Here is a 21,863-nt window from a genome sequence, read left to right on the forward strand (position 1 = left end):
TGTGCACCAATAGCATTTGCTAATCTGTTACCAATACCTGTAATATTTCTAACCCTGCCGTGTGAACGGCGGTGAAATATACAACAATAGCCATGAGAAAAAATTCCTATGTACCGGGAATCAAACCACGGACCTTTGGCTTTCCGGGCCAATGCGCAGACCACTACGCTATCCAGGTTCTTTAACTCCCATGGCAATTATACCGAGGCTCATGGTTAGGGGCACCGAATTTTCGCGAACCGCGAAACGCGAATTATAACGCGAAATTTCCAAGGCTGCGCGAAATTCACTTGGTTCCACGAAATTTCGCGTTTAAGCACTTTTTCTGCGAATTTGGCGCGATATTTTGTACCATTGCCGATAAAAAATACCCCGTCACTTCAAGGTCTATTTATAAACCGGTATCAAGAACCGATCGCATAAAGTAGGTGCTTTGCAACCGGCTCGGAACGTAGCGAGGATTTGAATTTGGCGCCCAAATCCGAAATGGTCTGCAGCGTATTCATGGCCAAAAAGTGAAAAAAAAGTCTTAAAAACGCATACATATATTACTTTCCGATTTTATGGCGTCCATGTTTTTTTTTCTTTTGCGAGTTGCTTGCTAACTCGCGCATTTAAAGGTTCGTCAGTTTGTCGCTCTCGCCAACATCGTAACATTCTGTAGCCGCGGCCACGTAGGCCGCTTTTAAACAATCTGACTTATCGCCTGCCGCCGTCCTCAGCACGGTGACGTTCTCTCAATTGACTATAGGCCTCTATGGATGTCTCCAAACGAGTCGAATCGCGCCGTCGACGACACGGCGCCCATTTCAATCCGGCCCGGTGATGCGCCGTCTACGAGGTGAAATATACACTATGCTACATTGAGGCCGCTTTCAGACGAAACGACCTTTCGCCGGCCGCCGTTCACGTGAAATTCAGGCGGCTTTCTGACGAGACGACTCTCTGCAACGCCGTGTGCCATGCCATGGACGGCGCCCGCGGAAAAGCGTTTCGTCTGAGAGTGGTCTTAAGATTGATTCATGTATATATACAGTAATTCTTCAACATACGAGCAAAATGCGTTTCGAGAGCCAACTCGTAATTTGATAAACCTATGCAAGGCGTCGAAAAGGGTGGTTATCCTGCATAATGCAACACCGCATTACAATTTTGCGTTAATTCATGGCCGCTCAGTTTATCCAGTGTCGCTGTACCGGCGTGTTGAGCAGTTTATTGTTTAGGTTATAAGAACTGTGACAGTGAAGCATGCAAATAAGTTGCCAATTAAAGTAACAATTTAAGCTAGCCACATCACAGAATGTATTTTGATCTGACTTACAAGTTACAACAAAAAACCTGGTGAAAGAACCAGTGGCTGCCTGATGTAATGAGACACATTGGTCGATCATGCATTCTTAACAACGTGTTATTTTACTTGGCAAATAAAATTATGGAGGCATTTTTTTACAGAGCTTTCCTGCTGATTAACATCTTTCGTGAAATTATTTTCATTCACTTCTTGAGGTTGTTCATTTAAATTTGCCATTAATTCAGATAATTAGAACTAAGTATCGAGAATCAGTGGGGGAGAGCCAGACCTGTATCTATCGAGAATTGAATTCCTTTACCCTAGTCAGCAATGCACAGTTTGGAAAAGAAAATGAATCTTCTCTTAATAGCCTCAACATAATCTGTGCAACTTTTCATGTGTGAGGTCCTGAAGCAAATAGGTTTAAAGACTAATATGAAGTTGTCATTCCTTGTATACAGTGACCCAGGGAGGAACATTATTACAGCCATGGGAAGATTATTCAACACAAGGTGTATATCGACAGCTGATGTGATGGACTTACGCACACTCGTTGCTAATGTCCCCATATTATCATTAACAGAAACTCATGAACTTCTTGGCTATTCTACTTTGAAGGATTCTGTTAGATCAGTTCAGGAAGAAGGAAAAGAATTTTCAGTACTTCCACTAATTCTTGCCCTTTAAAATGATTTTCCCCATTTTGTAGAAAATTGTGTGAAAACCCTGTGGATACCTGTGGCAAATGTAGATGCAGAAAGTGGTTTTTCCATGTATGGAAATATAAATAAAAGAACCACTGAACTTCCAAAAAATTCAGAATTAAAGTCAAGTTTGACCAATGGATCTCAATTCCAGTAAAAGAAGGATTCAGCCAATTTTAAATTCCAGAGTGTGCATAATTTCAGGTGGCATATTCCAAAAAACTTTTATAGATAGAAGCAACCCATTAGTAGATAAATACACATTTGCAAGTGTTGATATAATTTTTTTGTGTTAGACCTTAAAGACATTTGTTATCAATGTAATAAGTGAAAACCATAGGCGGATCCAGAGGGGGGGGGGGGCACAGGGGCACGTGCTCCCCCCCAGACCCTCAAAAATGTGCAAGACTGTAATATGGTCATTATCATTGCGTTGTTATTGTAATTATTGTTGAAATTATTGTTCTTGGGATAAAAAAGAATATTTATGACGAGTGAATTTTTATAACGAAACTATTTTTTGTGACGAAATGGTATTTTTTTGTGATGAAATTGAAATTTTATGACAAAATTTTAAACCGAAATTGACAGATTTTTATGACGAAATTCACAGTTTTTATTCACCGATAATCTTTGCCTCTACTCATGGTGCAAGGTGTTTGGCCCTCGTGGTCCATCGAGGACAGCAATGCAGCAATGAAAGGACTTCCAAGAAGCCACAACCGGTTGAGAGCCTCAAACCTGCGCTAAAGCCGTGCAAAGCATTATGTGTAGTATTTCCAAGTCGTATATGTAATATGTACCATGAGCCTCGGTATAATTGCCATGGGAGTTAAAGAACCTGGATAGCGTAGTGGTCTGCGCATTGGCCCGGAAAGCCAAAGGTCCGTGGTTCGCTTCCCGGTCCAGGGGAATTTTTTCTCATGGCAATTTTTGTATATTTCACCGCCGTTCACGCGGCAGGGTTAGAAATACTGTAAAAGCGTGTGTAAGAGGCGCACCCCTATTTTGAGCATCGAAGCTATGAAGAAAAAAATTTTGCGGCATTTTTTTAATACTATCGCGCGGTGTTGCAGACGTATATTCGATAACTGTCGAAATTCCAGTACGCCTTGAATTTCGACAGTACGCCTTGAATTTCGACAGTTATCGAATTTTCCTCTCTCAATATTAATTTAAAGAGGAAATTTTGATAACTGCGGCGGTAATAGCGGCATAAGAGGGAGTAGAAAGAATTCTGATCCTCTCTTCGCATACGCCGTTGCTCTACGATGCTTGTCCTATTCACGAACAATTTCGTTTAAATGCTCTCGCAGGAGTATTGCAATAGAATTGCAGCCATGGAAAATTTTAAGGCAATACACGACAGGCACAGAGCATGAACCTTCCCAAGAGCTTGGACAACAATCGGGGCAATCTCAGCACCGTAGGATAATAACCACGTCGTAGATTTAATGGAACCACCCTCGGCCCTCCATCAGCCAATGCCTCTGCCGTTTTTTTTCCTTTCCGAGACCCCACAGGAAAATAGGAAAACATCAAGTTACAGGGGAACAATGGAAACGTGTTTCATCCCTACCCCGTCTCACCAACTGACCTTGATCGATTTCTCAGTTTATGGAGGCCAAATGCTAGGTGAGTCATCTACTGAGCCCAAAGATATCTCGATAGCTTTCAATAATTGTAAGACACGCATGAGGTTACAAAAAAGAAAGAGATGTAACGCGACGCATATCTGACAGAATTTAAGTTTTTTAAGCTCTAATTGTTTGACACAAAGATTTATAGTTACAACAAGGCCACTAATATTCAAAATGGTCCAAACAGGACAATTTCGGAAGAAACAAGCGTAGCATAAGCGCATTTAAACAAGACGAGACGGACTGGAAACTTTAGGCAACGCAAACTGTGTATATCACATTGCTGCGCCTTCGCTTTGAAGGCAACGACGTCACATGCAAGATCGGACGTGTTCTTCCCGTGCTCCTTCACTCATAGCCTCCTAGCTTGAAATACGGAGGGGAGGGATTGCGCTCCTTCCCCTGGACCTCTCCTTCCGCGCTCTTCACTTATAAGTATTTCTGATTTCTTCCATCCACAATTTAGTCCAACAATGAACACACTCGTTCGAATTTTTTAAAGCGCAAGTTTTGATACCAATATAATTTTCAGTTGCAATAATCCTCATATTAGCGTCTGAAGACGATTTTTGGAAAATCAGGTCCTCAGCGTAATGGAATTTACTCGGCAAGACAGAAATTGACTATTAACCAGGTATGTCCTTCAAAATTACGCATTTCTCTACGTTTGATAAGCGATTACTATATGCAGTATAAATGCCGTGGGATGCGCACTCGTGGCAGTAAATTTAGCACGCCCCCTGTAGTGAAAAACCCTGTGCGATCTCCCATGTTCACCTCTGGGGTACCGACGTGACGGCGCGATGCTTACAAGAAAAGCAAACAGGGGCATTTTAAAAATACGTCACTAAGGGAGAAACTCCCCTGCCTGCCGCTTGTTTTTGACCTAGGGTTTCAGATGACTGACACTCACACTGGAAACCAAGGCCACTCAGTTCCCCTTAGACTTGCGACCGGTGAAGGGGAGGGGGGGAAGATAGGAAGTTTGTGTAAGAGGTGCACCCTCATTTTCGGCTGCAATTTCTGGGAAAAAAGGTGTGCCTCTTACACGCGCTTATACGGTATTACACATACCGCTTCGCCAGTCCAGGGGAATTTTTCTCACGGCAATTTTTGTATGTTACCTATACCTTTGCTCTATGGAAACCAGACAATGTCAAGGGCCTTCAAACTTGTGGTTTGCCAAATTTTAAGATTTTTATCAGTAATAAATTTCAGATTTGAAATCATGCAACCACATCTTATCAGGTTTTTTGAGAGACATTCATCAGTGGGATCATTCTGCTTAACTATTAATTCTGCCTTTGTGTTGTTTGGCTGTCTGGATAATTTTATTCAGCAGCTTTCAATTTTTCCTTTGTATCTGAGTGTGAACGCTGCATTTTTACTTAGTTGTTGAATTTAGGTTTGTGTTAATTTGCTCCCTCCAAGGAATGAGTGCAGAAGGCTTGTCGCCTATCCACCACATTGAAGTGGCGTGGTTCTTCTGGCCACTACTACATACGTATGTATTGCCATCGTGAGTGAGACAGTTGCATTGCATATACGGGATACAAGTAGACTCTTTCATTCTCACTTTTTGTCAGAAAAACCTCTCAGCCTTTGCTATCCATCCCCAAGGCGTAATGTGCTATTTCACTGCAATGTTGTGGCTTTTAGCAGAGGTCCAGGGCTTAAATGAGGTCATGCTGGATGAGCCCCTCAAGTGTTAGCCCTTACCATTGGCATCAATTTGAGTTCTAAGTGGTGCAATAGAGTGAGCTTGAGCTCTTTTTCCTTCTGCACTCTGTTATCGTATGAAACTTCTGAAAAGATTTTATGAAGGTTCTTATCATTGTCAAAATGCCTCAAGAAAATATTTCATGTAGGCTTCAAAGAATGACGTAAGGGAATGGGTAGCCCTTAAGTGTTGATGAATGTGGTAGCTGTTCATAGGTAGATAGCAATTATGTGAGTGATTTCTGTCAATGTCAATTGGGATGACCAAGAGCAGAGGTTCCTCTCTGCTGGCAGGCCACTGGAATGTGAATTTCACGTGGCAGGGTAGCGTAGCTGGGTCCTTGTCGTGGGCCTCCTTTTTCTGCAGAATGGACAATTCAGCTATGTAACTATTGAGTGAATGGCAGATATTTGGTGCTGTACCACTTATCGTAAATCATGAGCTGCTGGTTTAATGCCATGATTGTGTTTTTCATGGGAATAATGTTTAAGTAGTGATTGCCTATTTGCAGTCTTTAGTTGAGTGCGCTGGGTTGATATGTGGCCCTGGTTTCCATGTACATTTGTACATACATACATATTTATGTATTAAATGTTGTTTTTTTTCTCTCTCTCTCTCTCTCTCTCTCCTCTCTATGTTGCATGATATCATGTGTGAGAATAAGTTTTTTCCTTTTATTTCCATTAGATATTTATGCATAAGGTACCTTAACTACAACTCGGTAGTATATTATGAATCATTGTAAGCCCAAAGATCCTGAATCTTTTCATTATTTTACATATTTAGATATATTCTCGGGACTTCAGTATTCCATGCATGTGTTGGATTCAGGTTAGGGACAAGAAGGGGACCCCCACTACTGCTAAGAGGTTACCCCTCCCCCCCACTGCATGTGCATGGTGCAGCTGTATTTATGTTTATTTTTTGAAATAACACTTTTGTCGTGTATGTACACAGTCCTTATTTTTTGAATTTTTGGATTTATTTCGGGACACCCCCTCATTTTATGCCAATTGGTGTAAAAACATATCCTGTAAAATATTAATGCAATTAGATAACGGGAAGACACATCGCACTCCAAGTTGAGAAATTTTGGCATTTTTGGCTGTATTTGGGATGTGAATGGCGATAAGAAGGCGCTGGTATTTTTCAACTGATTTTCTATGGTAACCAACGATACATTGGACATTTTACATGATGTGTCTGAAATATTTTCTATTTGTGACCGGTGGTTCTCGAGATTAGGCCCCAAGAGTGAGGGCGTGCCAAACTTCATCGATATAACCTTGAATGCTATATTTGTCACTGTTTATTGCCAAAACGGGCTAGTAATTGGGCTAAGTGATTTATTCTCTATAGGTTTTGAAATATTTAAAACAGAGCAACATTAGTGTCTGAAGACTTCCCAAACTTTGTGTCCAAGACACTTTTTGAAGCAGTTGGCTATAGGTAATGCTCAAAGGGCTGGCTGTATGACTCCACAAAGGTTTTCATTTACCCATATTGAAATCTAACTGTGGGAAATAGTTAAAGTATGCTATTAATTCGTACTTAAGTCTGCAAAAATGTAACACTATTTTATTCCAACTGTTTACTGAAACTTTAAAAAATATTTATCTTGATCGAGTATCTAAAATCAGCTTGCCTGTGCCTACTGTGATAAGTGTTACGCAATCACATGACTTAAGAGGCACAATTTTTGTTGTATGCATGAGAGTAATAGACCCCATCTATGCAAGAATACCTAATCATAGAAATCACAGAGAAATGCACTTCTTGCAGCTTGCACTTGCTGGTGCTCTTTTGTATTGTGGGCCTTAAAACTTTTTAACTATGTGGTTGCCCTCATTTAATTTTACAAATCCATGGTAGAAAACAATTTCCTGTAATTTGAATGCATGAAAAATTTCTGTCAGTTAGTTATGTCCCTTTGAGTGCAGCGCATGTCAACTCGCGAGGTATGTCTGCATTGCAGAATAATGGAGTACACAATTTGTTGTTCATTTCAGAAGTCATAGTCAGTCAATTATGCACTTACTTCTGGAACACCCCTAATGATAGGTACCTTTTGTTACCCTAGGCAAAGTGACCATGCTATCTCTTCTCGTGTGCTTGAGCATGTAATGTAGTTATATAATCAAGTGCAAGTGAGTAAAATAGTTATACTTATTTATGTCATCATGAACATTTTCCTCGTCATTAATAGCTTACCTTACAACAATTTTTGTTGGGTATCGATTGTACCCTTTGGCACACATTGCAGCATGGTTATGTGTCGGCCTATATCAGATAAAGATGTAGTCTGTAGTATTCTTCATGTCATATGTTTGTGCTTCTTATCTGCATCATTGTATTATCTTGTTCATTGTTGGATGCTCAGCTTCAGTGTTGAAAAGGAAATTGCAACTTTTTCATATTTTAGTGGAAATTACTGTTTATTCAATAATTCCTTAAAATGCATGTTGCAAATAAGCTTTATCAAGAAATCTCTCCTGCTGTACAATCCTTCATGTGATTCATTGCATTCTTTATTGTGACTGTGGATAAGTCTTCTCATTATCACTCTCAAGGATGCTGATTTGTTGGGTTTATTATTCCTCACACTCATGAAATGTACTACAAGCATCATTCAATCACTCAAGGCAGTTTAATTTATTTCTGAACTTGTGTTCAAATCCCATAATTTTCTGCATGCTCAAACTACCTAATTTGATTTTGTCAGTACCTACTCATTGCCAGGTTAAGGGAAGCATTTATAAATACTATCTATATCTCTTGTTGAGGAGCTTCCCAACCCAAAGCAAGATTGCTGGCCTCATATTCACTCTGCCATACTGTGTAAAAACTTGGAAATTATAATTTTCTTCGTGAATATCATTCTTCCAGTCAAGAAATGTTTCCATTCAGAAATACAGTAAAATAGTTGTAGTTGTATCGTGAAACCTCATGTTCTTTGTGAAGGAATTTTTTTTAATTCATCTGTCATCTCTTGTAACTCCTTTTGATAGATCTTGCAGAGCCTCATCCGTAGCCCACAAATGACATCTACATCCATAGTATTCAGATCAGGCAGTCAGTCAGTCACATTTAATCATCTTCAGGGAAACAGATACGTGCTTGTAGATATCATATCATAAAAGGTAAATTATATGTTTTGTTGACTACCAAAATGTGATGGACTTTATTTGTGAGCGATTTATGGCTGTGAGTATGGACACCAAAATTCACTAATTGTGAATTGATATCGTTTAGGACAAATGTGCCTTTTGAGATGTGAGGCACTTCCAGAATGAAATTGTGGACAAGCATCATACGTATCTTGTTGTTGTTTTCAGTATGCACAATGATTGTGTAACCCTTGGCGAGTGTGAATTGGTGCTTAAAACTTATTATAAAGTGGAGTTGAGTTTTTATTGCCAGGTGTATGTGCTTGATACACTTATGCAGCAAAAATTTATCTAGTATAATTAGCTCTGCTTTCAAAACCTCAGGAATGCTGAAAAATAAAAGCAGACAACGAAATTTGGTTTATTTTCAACATCCATCTAAGGTAGTACATGAGAACATGTGTGTCCGTGCTAGTCATACAGAATCTGTTTCTGTCACCACTGACATTGTTTCAACAGTTTGCATTCACACATATCATGTCTAAATTCGCCAAAGTCCCTGCATGATGTACTTCATTCTAAGTTCTGAGAAGATTTAAAAATTTAGTCCACCACTCAGATTTCTTTAAGTATTCACCTATCATGGAATGACAAACAATTCACTAAGTCCAACAAAATCTTGAGCCATAGTATTTACTGCAATTTTAAACAAGCTAGTTGCTTCAATACCTTATGTGTATGTGTTTGGTGAAATGCAAAGATACCAAGTGCTTAACGAGGTTCATGTGATATATAATGAATAAAATGCTACCCTTCCATAGATGAATTTTCCAGAAAATCATTGTCTTAGCTAGAATTGTAAATATTTGGAAGACATACATCCTGTTTGTATATGAAAGTATTAGTGTCTTGAAAGAGAATCTCTTGGAACCAATGACAGGAGTGTATGAAATATAGATTGAGATTGGTGTTATAGGTATTTCATAGAAACACCTAGGATTTATTTGTAACCAGATTCTATGAACAAATTTTTCCCTATATATTTTTATAAATGTTTTAAGTGAAAAAAGAAGAAATGCATTGGTAGGGCCTAAGCCTTCTTGACACTACTGGATATGTATGTGGTGTGTCAGTGTCCCCTGACTGAGGCTTGGAATATGAAATGCTAACACTTCCTGCTTCCCATTTACAGCCTGTGGGAAATAGTTAATCTGCCCTAACCAGCTAGATTTTATAAATCTTTTACTTGTGATGCCAACTTATGTAAGTTTTCATTGTAGTCTTGTAGTACCTCGTATTGCTGTTCCAACCCATAATAATATGTGTTGTGTTCATTGTGTAACATTCTTCTTTTACTAGTGGTTGCTTGCTGATGAGCTAACTTGTCCAGGAATTTCATGATCTCCACATTTAATAGCAAACCCTTAGATTTATACTTCTTGTAATGCAGCCACAATTCCAGTGTGTACATTTTTTCTTTGATCATTTAAAGTGGCTAGTTTTAGATTGGTAATTTTTTACCCTTGTGGAAAGACATGGCTTTGAGTCATATGACGTTCAATGGGATAATTAGCAAAGGCAAGAAGGCATGCATTTTTTCTTAATGGAATGGAGTGGGTTTAGGAAGAATTTGGTCTTAGCGTGAGTTTTTACAAGGTGTAACTGGGTGTTACATATGGTAATGTATCCTTCTTAAATGAAAAGGTACATGTGTAATTGAGCAAAAATTTTCAGAAAGGTGTACTCATTTTGATTCTATACTCAATTCTTCATTTATTACTTTTACTGTGTATATAGAACAATGTTTTTTGACTGTATTCTTAGAACTGTTGTCATAATTGAAATTAATTTCTTGTGTAATTATTTTCAACACTAATACTCACTATTGTTTCAAATACTATGTTTTCTACTTGTTGGTCCTCCATTACTTTGGGCATTGTGTTTCAATCTGTGATGGTTCACCTTGATTCTTCAATTCTACAACTTAATTAGGTGCAAACAAATCAATTTTCATTCCTATTATAGGTACTTAAGACCATGATGTGTGTTTATGATTATTTACATGTTGCTGCTAGATAGTTAGAAGGGGAAAAATACATGAATCAGTCTAATTTGATATCATCGACTTATTTTTCAAGTTTCAGCAAATGTTTGTGACAGCATTGTTGCTTTTTTGGGATAAATCTCTCATGTAAGAAATGCTAGGTCTGTAATTGAGCATGTACTTTCTATTTTTCTGGCCATTAATGGTTTCAGAGAGTTATATCAGGGATGGTTATTTTGTAGCTGTTTAAGTATGGAGCATAAGAGAAGAATTCATTTATAACAATCAAATCAGAGTGAAAATTAGTAATCCAGGATCAGTGAAAATTTGGAATTAGGTCATCACTAATTTTAATCGTTGCATATGAAAATGTTTCTGTGGATGTGTGTAATTGGTTGTGAACCCTTGATGGGAAAGGGTATTATTATTTTCTTATTTTGAGCTGTTTGCTTACTCTCATTACCATTGATAAAGCTGTTTTGCTTAAAGAATCAAATTGGCATTGTGACCAACATATCAGTCACAAATAACTTAGTCTGTAAGAAGTGGCTCAATCATATCCGATTATCCTACCTTATTGTTGAGGTGCAATTTTGTATTTTTTCTGATGAACATTTATCAACCAGTTGTATAAATTCTTAATTATCACAATTAAATAATATTTAAATTCATTACTTGTTACTAACTGTAAAATCTAGGTATCACATTATATATATTGTGTTGACTTTACTGTGGTATACTATCTATTATCCTTTGAAACAGTGAAAATACATGCATACAATTGAAATTGTTCCTATTTTTTTAATCCTTCTAAAGGCTTTCAACCAATGACCAACTTAATCTATACCTCCTCCTTGAGTACTCCTCACTTGAGTCAATCATCGAGATAGGGTTCAGGATTAGGCTATGCCTAATTTCTGAGGGCAGACTGAGCTTAAGTAAATTCCTAGATGTTTTGGATTTTCCTTCTATTTTCCTCTTGGTTTTTAGCCGTATTTATTTTGAGCAATATATGAATGATTTATCAGTGTGGAGTCAAAAGCACCCAACATTCTCTCTACATGATATCTCAATTGAATTTCAGTGTGACAAAAGTTATCGCAGTTTATCACTGCGTTCTGTCCACTTGAAATGTGTTATTAATTAAACACTTCTTATTTGCCTATTGTGATTTAATGTGTAGAAATTGAGCGTCCTTTAGTGGCTTGGTTCATTGCCATCTTCCTTTCCTCCGTCTCTCTGGCTACAAAGTTGAGTTGAGTGTTTTTCTTCCCTTCTATCCTCCTCTAATACCTGTTTAATGATTACCTTAGCTATTACATATGCTCCCTCTGCACTAGGGTGGTGCAAAAAAAAACTCAAGTTACAAATTTCGAGTCACTGTAGCTCATTAGTTACAATACGTTAGTATGTACTAGAAAAGAAAAAAAAGGATTATTTAAATCGGATGTTGTCTTCCAATCCTGCAAAGCATCTAAGAAAATTATGTAAATGAAAATTACTACTTCTTTGGTAATATAAAAAACAAAATTTAATATTTATTTTTTTTAACACTGCAGCAAAAAATTATCGTATTCCTCTGAATATGGTCCCCCTCTGAATATAGTCCCCCCCCCCCCCCATAATTTTGAGACTTGAGTTTCGGGAAAAATTAAAAAAAATGGGTTTGAATATAGTCCCCCCCTTAACTTTCATCACAGGCATTTTTGAAAAAAAAGGGGGGACTATATTCAGACATATACGGTATTACAAATAGTATAGGTTATTATAAATATATGTACAATGTACATGTTTTAAAAAAGTTATTTCCGATCATACAAGATCATTAAAAATGCATAAAAGTTTGCAATTTAGCTGATTTTTCAGAGTTGTGTAATAATTAATTGAGGTAAATTTTAGTGAAGTTTTAGTTAGCCCTGTAGATCGAAAATAGAAGAAAACTGACCACTAGAATTGAAAGGCAAAACTGCAATTTGAAAAGGCAGCATGTCAACCCTGTTTAAACTGAAAGTGAAGATGTTGAGGTTTTAAATGAAGCAATGCTAAGTTAATCAATCAAAGTGCAATGTAGTGACCATGAAAATCATTCACTTCTGAGGTCATTCACCTGTACAAAATTAAAAGGGGAAAAGAGAAGTACTTTAAGCAATTTACAGCAAAACCATCTTGATTTAGGTGAACTATATATGTACATTGGTTATACATTGACGTAAGGGTAGACGATACCCTAGTGATAGAAATGATTGAATTGAAGTACTGTCGGACAGTTAAAGAGGATTACCATTCTCTAACAAAATAACTGGGTTCTGTGTGTGTAAGTCATGTTTCCCCAAGCTCCAGGTCTGCGAAAGAAGCTGTGGTCTCCAAATTATTTCTTATCTCTCTGATCAAGGGGTATCATTAGAATACATTAAAATCCTGATTTAACATTTTTCAGGGGAGACAAAATTTGAAACACTAAATGGGGAAAAAACTAAATGAGGACCAGCCATTTTTTTCAGGTTTTAGGGTCTAAATGATTGGAAAGGCTTACTATTAGGTAATAAATAATATATTTTTAAGACACTAAAAGGTGCCACACAATGGAGTAGCCAGGAATGTCGTTTGGGGGGGGAGGGGTCAAAACCAGGCTGTGAGGGAAAAATTAAAAAAAAAGGTTAGAGATTAGAGGGTCTTAAACTAATTTTTAACACTTTTTATGACGGAAACAACAATATTATATTTTCTTAAATGAAGAAGCAAAGTAGTTGAGTTTTCATATTTGGGTGGGGGAGAATTCCAGACCCCACCCAAATGTTCTTATCCCGCTAAGGTGGTTTCATAACAATTTTCAGGAAAGAGGTAATAAAATTGGGAAGTAAAATAAAGCAATGAGTGGATTATATTTTAAGAAAATTATAATATACATTAACTTAAGAGCATTTCCACATAGACTATCACTATGATCTTGATTCCATTTTAATTCATTTTTTAGTGATCATGATGAATTAAAAAAAACTTATTCCGTGTATAAGAGTGACATGTTGCTGACTATTTAGCAAGTCTAAAATTATATGAATATGTGTAATTCCCCAAAAACGCCTCGTCATTGTATCATTACAGACAAGTGAAATATAGAGAAAGTAGAAGATTGTTAATCTGTAATTCTTTATTCACTACGGAATATCTATTTAATGGAAGTTTATCTGGAATCTTGCCTCAGCAAATGAGGGCCAAATGAGCCGTTAAAAATCCTCACATTTTGCACATATTGGATTCCGAGATCATCCGAAATCAGTGAATCTTATTTTGAGTATGCATACAAGTTAAAGGTGATTAAAATCGATGGTAACACCTGATTTGTTGTCATATATCCATGGCCTCATGCAGGTCGAATGGAGCCAGAAAAAGTTGCTTATGCAGCGTGCTGATCACCTTGTTTCTCACCAGTTATTAATAAAACATGGTTGGACTTGGAGTAACAATTAGCTAATTCTGCACACTGAAAAGATTTAATCTTCAACAGAAATTGAGCTAATGTGAAAAATTGTCACTGCCTCTGGAGTTTGGCAATTTTGTCAGAGTTATGATGTCGAAGTCAACCACCACCTGCTGGATTTTTGTATTTTTCCATGCTCATCAATTTTACCATAATTATGAGGTGTTTTTTTCCAGTGTGAGCGATTTATTTAGAGTCATGGGCTGTGATACATTCGTCAAAACTCTGATTGCCATTCTCTTTTGACATTTAAATAGTAGCATATCTTTGAATTGACATTGATTGTTGCCATCCGCATGTTGCGAATGGGCTCCGGGATGTCTAAATACAATGTTTTTCCGCAGAGAAAAATGCTCTCACCCACCATCATGTTCTGCAAGGACGTCTTTGGGGGTGGCTTTTTACAATGTATTTCTTTATTACTTTCATTTTATATTGCAGAAAACAGTTATATATTCTCACAATTGTTCTTATACCTTAAAAAAAAACTTTTACAAATATTCAAAGCGAAATAATGAAAAGATACTTTTGCATTTGACGAGGATAGGTAATTACTTTATTACAAGGTATTTTATCTTTCTTTATGACTTTTAACGCAATGATTAGATTGTGTTTATTTAATTGGTTTTATAAGAAGGAATACAATTATTTTTCCCTTGTTGTTATTTTCATTTTTAACGTCAATTAACGCTATCGTGGTAAATTGCTTAGCTGGTTGCCTAATTTCGGACATACTCCAGGTATGTGTATTTTTATCCTCACGATAATAATAAATGCTTCCGTTCTTATACTTTTAAAGTTTCCGAGTGAATTTTATTTGCTATGATTTCATCATGGCAAAATTTGTTGCTATCCCTTTGTTTATTTGCTGCTATGCATGAAATAATAAGTATATTTGCATAAATTTTACAATAACTTCAGTAAATTCCTGGTTCCACATTGCAATTTATTTTTACTATATACATTTCATGCACAATAGCTAAACTTCCCCATCCTTATGTTCACTAGCATTTGAATTAGAGACTCCTTACTTGATTTTTTCCATAATATCCGAAATACTTAAAAGCATTCTATTTGGCATCCTCCCCAACAAAAAAATGCCTAAGAGAACAATTTCCACTAACCCATTCGCATGCCGCCGAACTCAGAGAAACTGATCTGGCCCGAGGATATATACATCCGAGGATATAAAATGGGCAATACGTGTCCTGAAGGAAATTTACTAGATGGGAATATTTAACAATAGAAGAATTTCCCCACTTTTTGGCCTTATTTTTCGTATTAGAATTACACTGAACAACAAATTTGAGGTGAAAGTGTGTAAATTGCATGATTTTGAGTTAGTTATGTTTCTTTCAGTATAAAATGATACAAAATCATCATTTTCATAAATACTTAGCTCTAGTATTTCAAAAAAAGTAATCTACATTTTTGTATAAATAACTCACTAACTAAATATGCATTCATGTTCCAAGATTCAGCATAATAAATTTTAAGTGAATAATTACTTAAATTCTTTTATGTGTTAAGCATTGATGAGTTTCAGTGCCATTCTGGAAGTACAAAAGTAAAATATTAAGAAAAAATGAAGATAATATTACATGAATGAAAATACTTTGTAAGTCTACTTTGTACCAAAAATGTGTGAAGCACAAAATGAAATATATAAATTAACTGGTCACAAATGTATATAAAGGATTACAAATGTTAAATGTCCATATGTACAGTATATACTATTACATATTTTGTTCAGAGATAAATTCAGAAGATGAGCATTTTCGCTTGGCTTGACGTTTATACACATACTCGGGAACATCCCTTATGACAGTCCAGCAGTAATCTGCTAAAATAGTAGGGCTCCACTTTCCGGCATACCTCTTCTCAAATGTGGCAATATCTTGATGAAATCGCTCCCCATGTTCATCACTTACTGCACCACAATCTTTGGGGAAGAAATCAAGATGGCTATGTAAGAAATGCATTTTCAATGACATGTTGCAACCAAGTTTTTCATAAGATGACAACATGTTATCTACAATTTCCTTATAATTTATTGCTCGAGTGTTCCCCGAAAACTGTAAACACACTGTCTTAAAACATTCCCATGCATGCTTCTCATCACCTTGTATGATTCCATCAACTGTATGGTCTCTGAAAAGCTCTCGAATCTGTGGGCCTACAAAGATGCCCTTCTTTACTTTGGCATCACTTAAGTAAGAGAATGTTTGCCTCAAATACTTAAATGCGTCACCATCTTTGTTCATTCCCTTAACAAAGTTTTTCATGAGACCCAACTTGATGTGCAAGGGCGGGAGCAGAATCTTTTTAGGGTCTACAAGAGGTTCACTCTTAATGTTCTTTATACCAGGTTGAAGAGATTTTCTGGTGGGCCATTCGTGTTTACTGTAATGAGATGCATGAGCTCTGCTATCCCATTCACAGAGAAAGCAGCAATACATATTTAGTATATCCTAACTGCATTCCAAATAGTAGTGCTACCACTTTCAAGTCACCACTGAGAGTCATTATACTTGATGGCTTCTAGTAAAATTTTCATATTTTGGTATGACTCTTTCATATGCACACTATGCCCAACTGGAATAGAAGGAAGTTTATTACCAATATGTAAAAGCACTGCTTTTAGGCTTAACATTGACGAATCAATAAAGAGTCTCCACTCATCAGGGTTGTAATTAATTCTGAGAGCCTTCATAAGACCAGTTATGTCTACACATGCCACAAGACTATCTTGCATGTTAAAAAAAGGAGTGAATTGTTGCTCTCTTCTGCGGTAAAATGAAACATTTACATTGCTTTCCAGAAAATTGCGCTGCTGCAGTCTTGATGCTAAAATCTCAGCCTTAGCTTTAGAGAGCTCCAAGTCTCTAATGAGATCGCTTAACTCATTTTGAGACAATTTTTGTGGCTCATCAGTTGATGATATATTTGGAATGAACTCTAGATCTTGTGATGTACATGGTTCAGGACAATCAGAATCCCCCTCAGAAGTAATGTCGTACTCTGTCGGTGGATCAGGTATTGGCAATCCTTCCCCATGTAGAACTGGAAGTATGGCAGATGGAATGTTAGGATAGATCACTGTGTGCTTCTTCTTCTTAGACATTCCCTTTTTGATTGGAGGAACCATGCAAAAGTAGCAGTCACTGACATGGTTAGTTGGCTCACGCCAGATCATGGGCACTGCAAAGGGCATTGAACGTCCTTTCCCATGCATCCAGTTCCTGAGGTTGCTTGCACAAGTGTTGCATATCACATGTGGAGCCCAGGGTTTATCCTGATCACCTATTTTGCACCCAAAATAACAACTGTAAGCTTTTTTAATCAATGGAGTTATTTGCTGTTTTTGTGAAGCAAATGTCACTTCTCCACACACATAGCAAAATGTGTCACTACTGTTAACACAAACTCGAGGCATTTTTGTTCACTTCAATAGCAGTCAACTTGAACAGCTGGTAGTTAATCTGGAAACAAATGTGCAAAAATTATTACATGCATTAATAAAGTCACTGAAGGAGGGAGACAAAAATATCACTAAAATTGGTATCAAAATATTTATATCCAAAATATTACACACAAGTAAGACCAGAAATAATAATATAATCCATTGTTACTAGTTACTGACTTTGAGAAACCATTGTAATATATGATTTTAAAGTTAACATAAAAATACGTGTATAATTATCTCACCATAATAACACAGTGTAAAATGAAAACTAGAGCTAATTTCGAATTTTCTTTGTGATATTCGCGATCAGCACATTAGAACGGATAGGAATTGGCTGCTTTCATTCGATTTACATTTTCATTGTTGAACAGTGTTATCCAAATCTCCCGTATCTCCAGTAATTGAAAAGCTTGATCTTTATATGACTTGCATTGCTTCAGGAGAGAGAAGTCGCTTGATCAATTCATGTCAATTCTCCAAGCCCTTCAAATCAACAAGAACCTATCTACGTTCTCTGACTCTAACACTCCTCTGGCCCACCGATTATTCAAAATTATCCCCATATAGACGCATTCAAGGAATCAATGGAAAATGTAGTGACCCGCTCACGTGACCTAAGTTTGGAAGATTCTATGGTTCCATGGAGAGCTAGGCTGGGATATAGTGATTATGTGAGGGGAAAGCGCTACTGGTACGCAATAAAGTTGTATATATTGACGGAAGCAAAGGGTTTGGCGCTGCAGGTCCTCCAACTCAGAAGTGTCTGGAAAAGGGCATTCGGAGAGGATGGTAAATAAATAATGGAGGATCATTTAGACTGAGGCTAATCCTTTTATATTGATAACTTTTATAACAGTGTAGCCAGTTCTAGATTTCATCCAAATGGGAAACCTAACTTGACGGGGACACTGAGGAGAGGCAAGAAAGTTATTCCTCTTTTGGTGCTCTGCTACAAAATAAAGAAAGGTGAGGTGGTGGAGGCCTTTCATGAGGATAAAATCGGTATCCTAAGGTGGACGGATGAGAGGGAAGTGCGGATGATCATCGCTGAATTGAGTGCAAAAAATGAACGAATCTACGAAAAAACGAGGGTGCATGCTGAGAAAGCCACATGCGGTGGTTGAACATAGCAATTACAATTGTGGCCTCTATCATTGGAATCAAATGGTATCTGACTTTCCCATGGAAAGAAAATTCATCAAATGGTACTAAAAATTGGGAATCCACCAACTGAAATCACTGTTGCTGAAACGTAATTTTTATTCAAAGAAATTTTTTGTAAAATTCCTCTCATCGACTTTCTAATTCCAGTTATAGAATCCTATATGATCTGAATCGGTACCTTCGATCCATTTGAGGCGATAAGTCATCCTAGCCTGTCTCAACCAAAACCAAGGGCTTATTAGGACATTTCCCCGATTATATGAAAAACACGATAGACAGAAAAGGCGAAAACAGAAGAGATGTAGGCAGTGCTTCAAGAAGAATGTCCACCAGGATACATCATATTATAGCCCCACCTGCCCATCTGATCCTCGATTGTGTGTTGACTGTTTCCAGAAGTATCACAAGAATTTGTGATGCAGAAAATGATTTGCCCAGCGGAAAAAAATTATTTTTTAATGTTTACCTTTTATATTTTCTATTTCAATATTTATTTAAAAAGATATTATTTTATGCAAAGTATTTAGTAACTGAAAAATTATTCTAAAAATACTGGTCAATTTTTGATTTGTAAAACAATATGTTTCATTGCAGCAATTCTTTGTTTATACAAATTTTCCCTTTCATTTATAAACCAATGTATATCATTATAAAATCTTATCCAGAGGATATCATATCGTTCATTATAATTTTTCCACCAAAGGGAGCAACACTTTTGCTGGAAATATTGGTTATACTCGCAATATTTTCTTTTGAGCAATAGAACATTTAAAATCGTATTTGAATGTATCATTTCCAGATTATAAAAATAATGTTTGCTGTATTACTATTTCCATTAGTTTTTTCCAGAAAGTGATAAAGTTTGAACGGTTTTTCGCTACAGTACTGACAAAGAGCAAAGAAATGTGGGAAACATGTAGGTGTGTTGCGGGAAGGTATCAAAAGTTTGACAGGATACTTAGAAAATTTAAATTTCAAATTTTTAACAAATGAAGGGTTATTTTTTTAAAAAAAGGGCGAAAACATGTAGCAGGCATCACAAATCATAAGATCACGTCGTTAAAATAATAATAAAAAATACAAATTTTTGCCTAAAAGTCAGCCACAGGGCATTTTCTTCAAAAAACGGTCAGCACGGAATGTGTTAAGGGATGACTTAACTCCATTAGATTGAATTTGAAACAAAAAGTGTTTGGATAAGAAGGGGAATGAAACATCATGTGAAGAAAAATAACCCGGCTCGCAAGTTGAAGGTCCCAGCACCACATTCGTGAGAGAATGCTTATGAAGAAGCATTTCTGGGTAGATTCAATTGACTCTTGCTAAAATTTCATGAGAATTTTCTTGTTGTTGATTCAAAGATTTTGATAATCATTTGAATCAACCATAGTGAAAAAACAGTAAATCGGACAAAAAAATCTTGTGCAGGAAATTTTTTATGACCATAATTGCGGAAAAACTCTGAATGCGGAAACACTAAATGAGGATAACTTTTATATTGCTTGCATAGGGAATGAATCGGGACCCCAAAAAATAAATAATAAATACGGAAAATCATTAAATGTGAAAACCTAATATCTTGATCCGAATTAGTTTGTTTTTTAGTCTGTTTAGATTTAGTTTGCTGAGATCGCACGAACGCCAACATTGGATGGAAAGGTAGCCTAGTAGACAGCTCGTGGAACATATTGGACATCTGCTGCAGTGGGCAGTTTAGATGAATTCATTGAATTTCCTTTCCGCAATCTTTTCCAGTATTCAAATGGTGAAACAAGTGGCCCAAATCTTTTCTGGGCTTACTGGGCAGCTATGCTATATGTAATCATTTTTTTTAAAGCGTTAAAAAATATACATTCAACTGTCTTCTTTTACTGCAAACAAAAAACAATTGTATTCATTTTTGTCATATTTTAAAGTGCCTTGCAGGATTGGAAGACGACAGCCACTATCAAAGACACCTTATCGACGTAATCACTAGTGGTGACTTTCCAAATGACTTAGCAAAGCGTGATCCTGTACCAATGGCACATGCTAGATGGTTTACCTTTTCAAATCGAGTTCTCCGACTTTAAATGAGTACCGAAAACACATCTGATGCTTTTAAATATTTAGTTACTTTTATTGTGAATCTTAAATGCCTGTTTGGTTTGAAATAAAATGTAGGAAGTACGCACCAACTGTCTTTGTACAGCGCAATAGTTTCTAGTCTCTCTGTACATTACTGAAGAATTTAAAAAAAGTAGTATTCCCTGTTATTGAACGGAACTCTTACTTTGTTCGCCAAGAGAACGTATTGGTGGCGATGGTTTTTGATGACAGAAGGCATATTAGAAAGCTAGTGCTAAGAAGAGCATTAAAATCCAGACGGACTAAATCAAAAGGCAAAACTATCAGAAACTTTATTACACACATACTCCCACCATGAACTTCGAAGCAACTGACTATAATTGATTGACGAAAATGTAGTCGAACTATCTACGCCTCCTCCTCTTCAGATAATTACTAACAAAGAAATAGCTTCTTTCATTGAATCAGGCGGTACACCAGATGGGGATATTAAAAACTTCCAATGTCACTCTCAAGCAGTGGAGCGGTGTGTGAAATTGTTAACGGAGGCATCCCTTAAGGTTTGTGGTCATCAATCCAGAGATGGATTTATTAAGGCTGCACTGAAATCAATGTCCATCATAACAGGCTTCACTACCAAATTGCAGTACAAATTAGTGTTCAAAAAATAAAATTTAAAAGGGAGACAACAAATGTAAATGTAGTAAATAGCATTAACCCCAGTGAAAATTTTGTATACAATTGTATACAATTTCATACAGGATTTCCTGTATAAACCTGTACACAATTGTATACAAAATGTGTACATTGTATACAAATTTGGCTTCATACAATTGTATACAGTGTATACAATTTACACATTTTCATACACTGTATACAATTGTATGAAATGTATACAATTGTATGAAATGTATACAATTGTATGAAATGTATACAATTGTATGAAATGTATACAATTGTATGAAATGTATACAACTGTATGAAATGTATACAATTGTATGAAATGTATACAAATGTATGAAACGTATACAATTGTATGAAATGTATACAATTGTATACAGTGTATGAAAATGTGTAAATTGTATACACTCTATACAATTGTATGAAGCCAAATTTGTATACAATGTACACATTTTGTATACAATTGTGTACAGTTTTATACAGGAAATCCTGTATAAAATT

The 21,863-nt window shown here is 36.5% G+C and overlaps 1 protein-coding gene across 1 annotated transcript in view; it reads left to right on the forward strand.

Annotated features, from left to right (window-relative positions):
- LOC124153339 (phospholipase DDHD1-like) overlaps positions 1-11,293 on the forward strand; it is a 73,621-nt gene extending 62,328 nt beyond the window's left edge. The window contains exon 12 of the mRNA XM_046526442.1: positions 8,364-11,293. The gene's annotated coding sequence lies outside the window, so the exon portion shown is untranslated. The remainder of the gene's footprint in view (positions 1-8,363) is intronic.
- The last annotated feature ends 10,570 nt before the right edge of the window (positions 11,294-21,863 follow it).

Source organism: Ischnura elegans, chromosome 2, assembly GCF_921293095.1.
Source record: "Ischnura elegans chromosome 2, ioIscEleg1.1, whole genome shotgun sequence".
Classification (NCBI taxonomy): domain Eukaryota; kingdom Metazoa; phylum Arthropoda; class Insecta; order Odonata; family Coenagrionidae; genus Ischnura; species Ischnura elegans.